At 45.4% G+C, this 5,700-nt stretch overlaps 1 pseudogene; it reads right to left on the bottom strand.

Moving 5' to 3' along the window:
• Nucleotides 1-1,902: 1,902 nt before the first annotated feature.
• On the bottom strand, nucleotides 1,903-2,883 carry LOC139659031 (potassium channel subfamily K member 3 pseudogene; annotated as a pseudogene).
• Nucleotides 2,884-5,700: the final 2,817 nt, after the last annotated feature.

The following is a 5,700-nucleotide window of genomic DNA, read 5'->3' as shown; positions in this document are numbered from 1 at the left end:
TTATTTGACCAATGGACATTCAAATTGATATCGTTTTGTGTTAAATTCTGTTTGATCACGATTGAAGAAAGAGCGTACATGTATGTTCTCCACCTCTCACCCTGTTGCCCCACCCCAGCTCTCACACACATAGTGCAAGTCCCTCCATAGAGCACTGAGAGATTCTGAAGACTGTTAATGGGCATGTTGCAGCCAATATGAATGTTTCAGTAGAAAAATAGGATGGAAACAATGACTGAAATGAAGGTGACAAGACTAAAATATTGAGACATTTTGAACTAGAACCTAAACAAAAATGGATTACATAACTAACCCTTGACTAAAACTGATAAACATTTCAGTCAAAAAGCTAAAACAAAAACCAAAAGTTAACACTGCATAAAGACCTCAATTGGCTGAATCAAGTGTGTTAGGTGGGGCTGGAGCAGAGACCCCCTAAGTGCATGAGGTGCAAACTTTGAGGCCCTTTATTCGTGAGGTGCACTACCCATAACTATTCTCAATCATCAGTAATGTATTTAGTCAAACATTTCAGACTGATAACACAAGAAATAATTAATTAGGGCATATCATTTACATAACAAAACATAATGTGATTCCATTAAAAAAAAAAAAAAAAAAATCAATATTGTGCACTGAGTTCCAGTGCCCTAAAGCATATACAACAATCTTCTAAAGTGCAGCAGTGAATAAGATAAGACTGTCTACTATGCACAAAGTGAGCTTACATGCTCTAAGTTAAACTATCAGAATATAGTTGTGCTATATGAAAACATATATGACAAACAGACAAGTACATAAAACAGGTTGATACACGGGAAGAAACAATTAAAAAGAAATTCAGAGTGATTTGTACAAAATACAACTGTGAGGTCTGAAAGGGGTGGCAGGGTCGCCTAGTGGTTAGAGAGACCGTCCTGCGTCCGCGATGTCACAGGTTCGACCCCTGCAACGGTCATGTGTCCCGTCAAAGTGTCCTTGAAGCCCTACCTGCTCACTCATTGTAAGTCATTCTAGACAAAAGTGTCAGTTAAATGCCTGAAATGTAAGTTTTCTCTTGAAAGGAAAACGGACGTAGATCAAAAGTTTGGCTTGAACCTGAACTGCAGTTAGAGACACACAGAAGAATAGACTGAGTTGCTCTTGAAAACTTTCACTGAAAAAATAGGCTTTCCCTCATTAACAACTACAGTAATGAAGTGTCCAAATATATACACATTTTTCATTTCGTTGCAGTGAGTATAATACTTACAGCTGAAGATTCCTTTAAGTCTTTGTGGAAAAAGCGGACTTTCAAACTCTCCAATAAAATAAAGTTCTGTTTTTTTTCTCAGGGGATCATTATATACAGTTCATACTCCCTCGGTCCCTCATAAAAATATCTCTCACAGTGTAAAATGTCCTTTGTCATATTGGAACAAGATTTAAGTCAATCTCACGGCAAAAGGGTCAGTGAATGCTGAAAACATTGAATTCAATATTATGAATTCAGAGGTGCAGAACTTTGGTCCAAGAGAGCCTCACATGTTATTTTTTTTCCCTGCCTTTTAACAGTAACAGATTCAGACTTTGAGTAATGAATGCACATACTTCTTAAACAACCATTAGCATTATTTTACCAATGACATCAGTAACTACCTTAGTCCTAAATGGTTTGTGCTTACAGGCTAATGGAAGTTCAGTATATGGCTAGAGTCTGAAGACTAGAGCAGAGTGCAGCACACAGAGGCAGGCACCAGGCTGTTCAGTACCAGAAAAAAGCCGACACCAGGAGGACTGGGTCTCTTTAGGACTGGAGTTGTGCTCCCCTGACATAGCTAATCTAGTACCACAGTAGCAAAGTCCTCCCCACATGATAGACAGAAGTGGGACTTGATTTAAAGCATTAAGTCCTCCCGGTCTCTAGATGGAGCTGCGGCGTTTCGTGAGTCCTCTGTAGGTGTTGATGCTGTGCAGGCCGGTGGACACCGAGCTGATGCCCGAGTGGCGCTGCAGACTGCACACGCAGCCGTTGGAGTGGAGGGGGTTGGAAAACGCCTCTCCCTGCTCCATGTAGGCGTCCGAGGTGGAGAGGTCTCGCGGGATAATCATGGGTATGGAGTATTGCAGCTTCTCCCTGCTCTTGTACCACAGGCAGGAGCACATGGACTGGAAGTGGAGAACCTCGGCGTAAACGTTACGCAGACCTCGGCTCGCCGCTCCTCCCCCGCCGCCTCCTCCCACCGCGCCGCCTCCCGCCGTGTCGCCTCCGATGCACCCGGAAGGCGTGGAGGAGGACGAGGCCGGGTCCACGGCGTAGTGGAGGTGCCTGCCCGCCTGGCCGTTGCGCGCGAGGAGGGCCCGCTGCTCGGCGTCCCTCTTCTCGTCTTCGGCGTTCATGGTCATGAAGCGCAGCACCACCAGGTTGAGGAAGGCCCCGATCACAGTCAGGCCCGTCAGGATGTAGATGAAGCAGAAGGCCACGTACTCGGACTTGTTCTGCAATGCTTCCTCGTTCTGCAGCGCCACATAGTCCCCAAAGCCGATGGTGGTGAGCGTGATGAAGCAGTAGTAGTAGGCATGAAAGAAGCTCCAGCCCTCAAAGTGGGAGAAGGCCAGCGCCCCCACGCACAGTGTGCTCATGCAGGATATGAAGCCAATGGTCACCATGTTGACCATGGAGACCTCAGTGTGCCGCATGCCAAGGCACTTCTTCAGGCGGTGGAGCAGGTACCTGACGAAGGTGTTGATACGCTCGCCCAGGCTCTGGAACATGACCAGAGTGAGAGGGATGCCCAGGAGGGCGTAGAGAATGCAGAACACCTTCCCTCCATCTGTGCTGGGGGCTGCATGGCCGTATCCTAAGGGAGACAGACAGAAAGGCACAGGGTTACTGGGGCAGAACTAATTAAATCTACAGTGCCGAGGACAGGGGTCTGAGAAAGAAATGGCTGGAGGCTGGGAAGATAGTCAAGGCTAGAGCAGACGGAAACAAATGATTTGTATTCTTAGAGCAGCACTTCTGATATATTCAGACTCCCCTCATTTCACAGTGGCAGAATGCAAGTGGAGATGTGAATGCACAGTAGCGTGGTGGGGATGGCCAAGTATTGATGTCGTGTATGGGAGAGAGAGCTTGAATAATTCATTGACAATTGGTCTCTGTGGAGTGGCTTGTGCTAGTGAGGACATTTGCACCTAATTAGTCCTCCACGTTTTTCCTATCCAAATAAAACAGGACACCATAGGGTCGGTTGCTGCAAATGTCGGCGCTTATTTTGTCGATGTAAGAAAATCATTCTTTTCATGGATCGGTTTCACTGCAGTGCTTTGAATCTTCGGATTATCTTTGGACACCTCACAGCATAATGGAAAAATCAGCAGTGTGGTTTTGTGTGGGTTCCCCTGGGCCATCTGAACAGTGTCACAGCCCAAAAAAAGACTAAAGGTTCCCCACAAAACACACAGGCTTAATTAAGCAAAGAGCCCAACACTGTGGAGTGGTACACTGTGATGTCTAAGTTCAGAGGAGGAATTTTCCGTTCATTCATTTACCTTAAAACTGAGAACAGCTGAGAAACCGCAAATAAACATATCATCAGTGATCTGTGCAGTTACTGAAATAGCCACTTTGAGTACATTAGGGATTGTTCACCACCTGCCAATTTCAGACATGGTGTGACTCATGCTGTCTTTCAGATACTGGCTGACTCATTCTGTATGCACTAACACTGTTGGACAAGACAGAGCTCGTGAACTTCACAAAGGATGTGATATTCGTCCTTGCTCATTTCAGGTTAAGTGTCAACCTTTGGCTTATAACGTCATCTCCTCACCCCGATCACCACATGTGACATGGGGCCCTCGTACGCAACATCATCGGTGATTGAAACACATTTCCCACATGTGGACCTGTTGCATGCAGGGGCCAAGAGATGTGTCCTTGATAACAATGGGATCAGCAAATGGAAAAGGCTGACCAATAGTTTGAATGTAATTACTCTGGGGGTTGATTTAATTCTTGGGGCTCTGGTTTTATTGTCACGCCGACCTGTGTGGTTAAGCCATCTGTCTGTCTGGTGCCGAATCTGTTTAAAGCTTTCCCAGTTGTGCTGCCAAAGTGAGAGCCATTACAATTGATGTATCTCCACTTGGAGGGGAAAAAATGGCCCGTGGTCTGAGCACCTTTTCAGAGGTGAAAAGACACTGTGCCTCTCAATGCCATTGGCTATTTTTAGTCCCGTCCTCACACAGAAATCATCATCCCATTTTCTGAAGACTGGGAGATGACGGATACTCTGCTCTGATGAGAAGTCTATCCATTACATTCAGTCCATTTTACCAAAGGGGTGATGGTAAAGATTCATCAACAGATTCACTAGCCAATTGATGACCTTAAGCACAACCTTAGTATCTGTAGTACATGTTCAATTCTCACAGCACCAACCAATCAGGTTCCTTTTGCCCCTACTGCTTATCCAAAATGCAGCAGTCTATATGGACAAGCTCTGTCCGTTCCTCCATCTTTCAGCTCCGGTCTATGAATGTTAATGTGCACTATCGCTCCATCATGAATATATATATATATGAGAAATATGATTTTCTTAAGAAAAGTAGCATGCTTTCTTCTACTTGAAAGGGTAAAAAACCGATGAGAAAGATAATGAATCTTTTCAGTGTGTTATAGCTATATTTGACGCAGGTCTGGGATGCCTGTTGTGTCCAAAGAAAGGAATTTTAAAAAGATTTTTTAAGGTTCCTTGGTCAAAAGTTGGTCAAATCTTTCTGGAAAGCATTCTGGAAATTTTTACTAAGTTTACTTCAACTTAAGTACTGAGAAAGAAATATAATTCCGCACACTGTCTACACTTGCATAATGTTTTATTGCAAAGTTTTGGTCATAGGACCTTCATCAGGCAAACAGTTGATTTCTTTCCCAGTATGTACCTTTTTGGTTTTTGTCCTACACACCTGTCACTAAAAGACTTTTAGGTGTGCAAAAAATATATTTTCTTTACTTCTACTTAAGTAAAATTTCGGTAAAGTCACAGCACTTCCACATGAGTAGGGTATTTTGGTAACATTACTATGTCCACCCTTGTAGGTTCAGAGGGTACGCACTACTGACTAGTAAGTCGGGGGAATGTGTCCTTGGTGTCAGAGAGACAGTGGGTTCAGGTGAGCAGGGAGCCGCTGCCTGGGCTGCAGCGCTGTCAGGAGCTGTCAGGACCAGGGAGCGGCTCAGCGGGACGAGGGGACGGCCGCAGTGACAGCGGCGCTCATCAACAACAGACGCAGGAGCTGGAGGCGACAAGGCCAGTAGTCCAGTTGTGTGAGAGTGAAGAGGCCCGTATGACAAGCTCACCCTCTCCTCTTCCCCCCTTTCAACCCGCCCCCACACCTCCTGTCCCGCTCTCCCAACGATGACAAAGTTACCACGAGACAGGACGTCTCCGCGGCTTGGGAGGAAAGCCACCCGGGCCGCTCACTCTGTTAAAATGGATTACAGTCATCGCCACTGGCAGAGTAGAAGTGCTGCCTCACCTCTCTGGACGGCGAAAAGGCAACTGGCCAGTGACTGATATCTGGAGGACTTCTGATTCTTGGTCCGGCTGTTGGAAACTCATGTGTGTGACTGCACAAATACTCAATACTTTGTGTTTTAAAATAGCAGTGTCATTATGAAGGAATGGTTGTAAATATTTATGCATATTTCATGGA

This window comes from Centroberyx affinis, unplaced genomic scaffold (genome assembly GCF_046629955.1).
Source record: "Centroberyx affinis isolate AG114_WGS23_722 - 3 ecotype Tasmania unplaced genomic scaffold, CSIRO-AGI_Caff_v1 ptg002997l_1, whole genome shotgun sequence".
Taxonomy (NCBI): domain Eukaryota; kingdom Metazoa; phylum Chordata; class Actinopteri; order Beryciformes; family Berycidae; genus Centroberyx; species Centroberyx affinis.
This window is presented reverse-complemented; position numbering and strand designations above follow the sequence as displayed.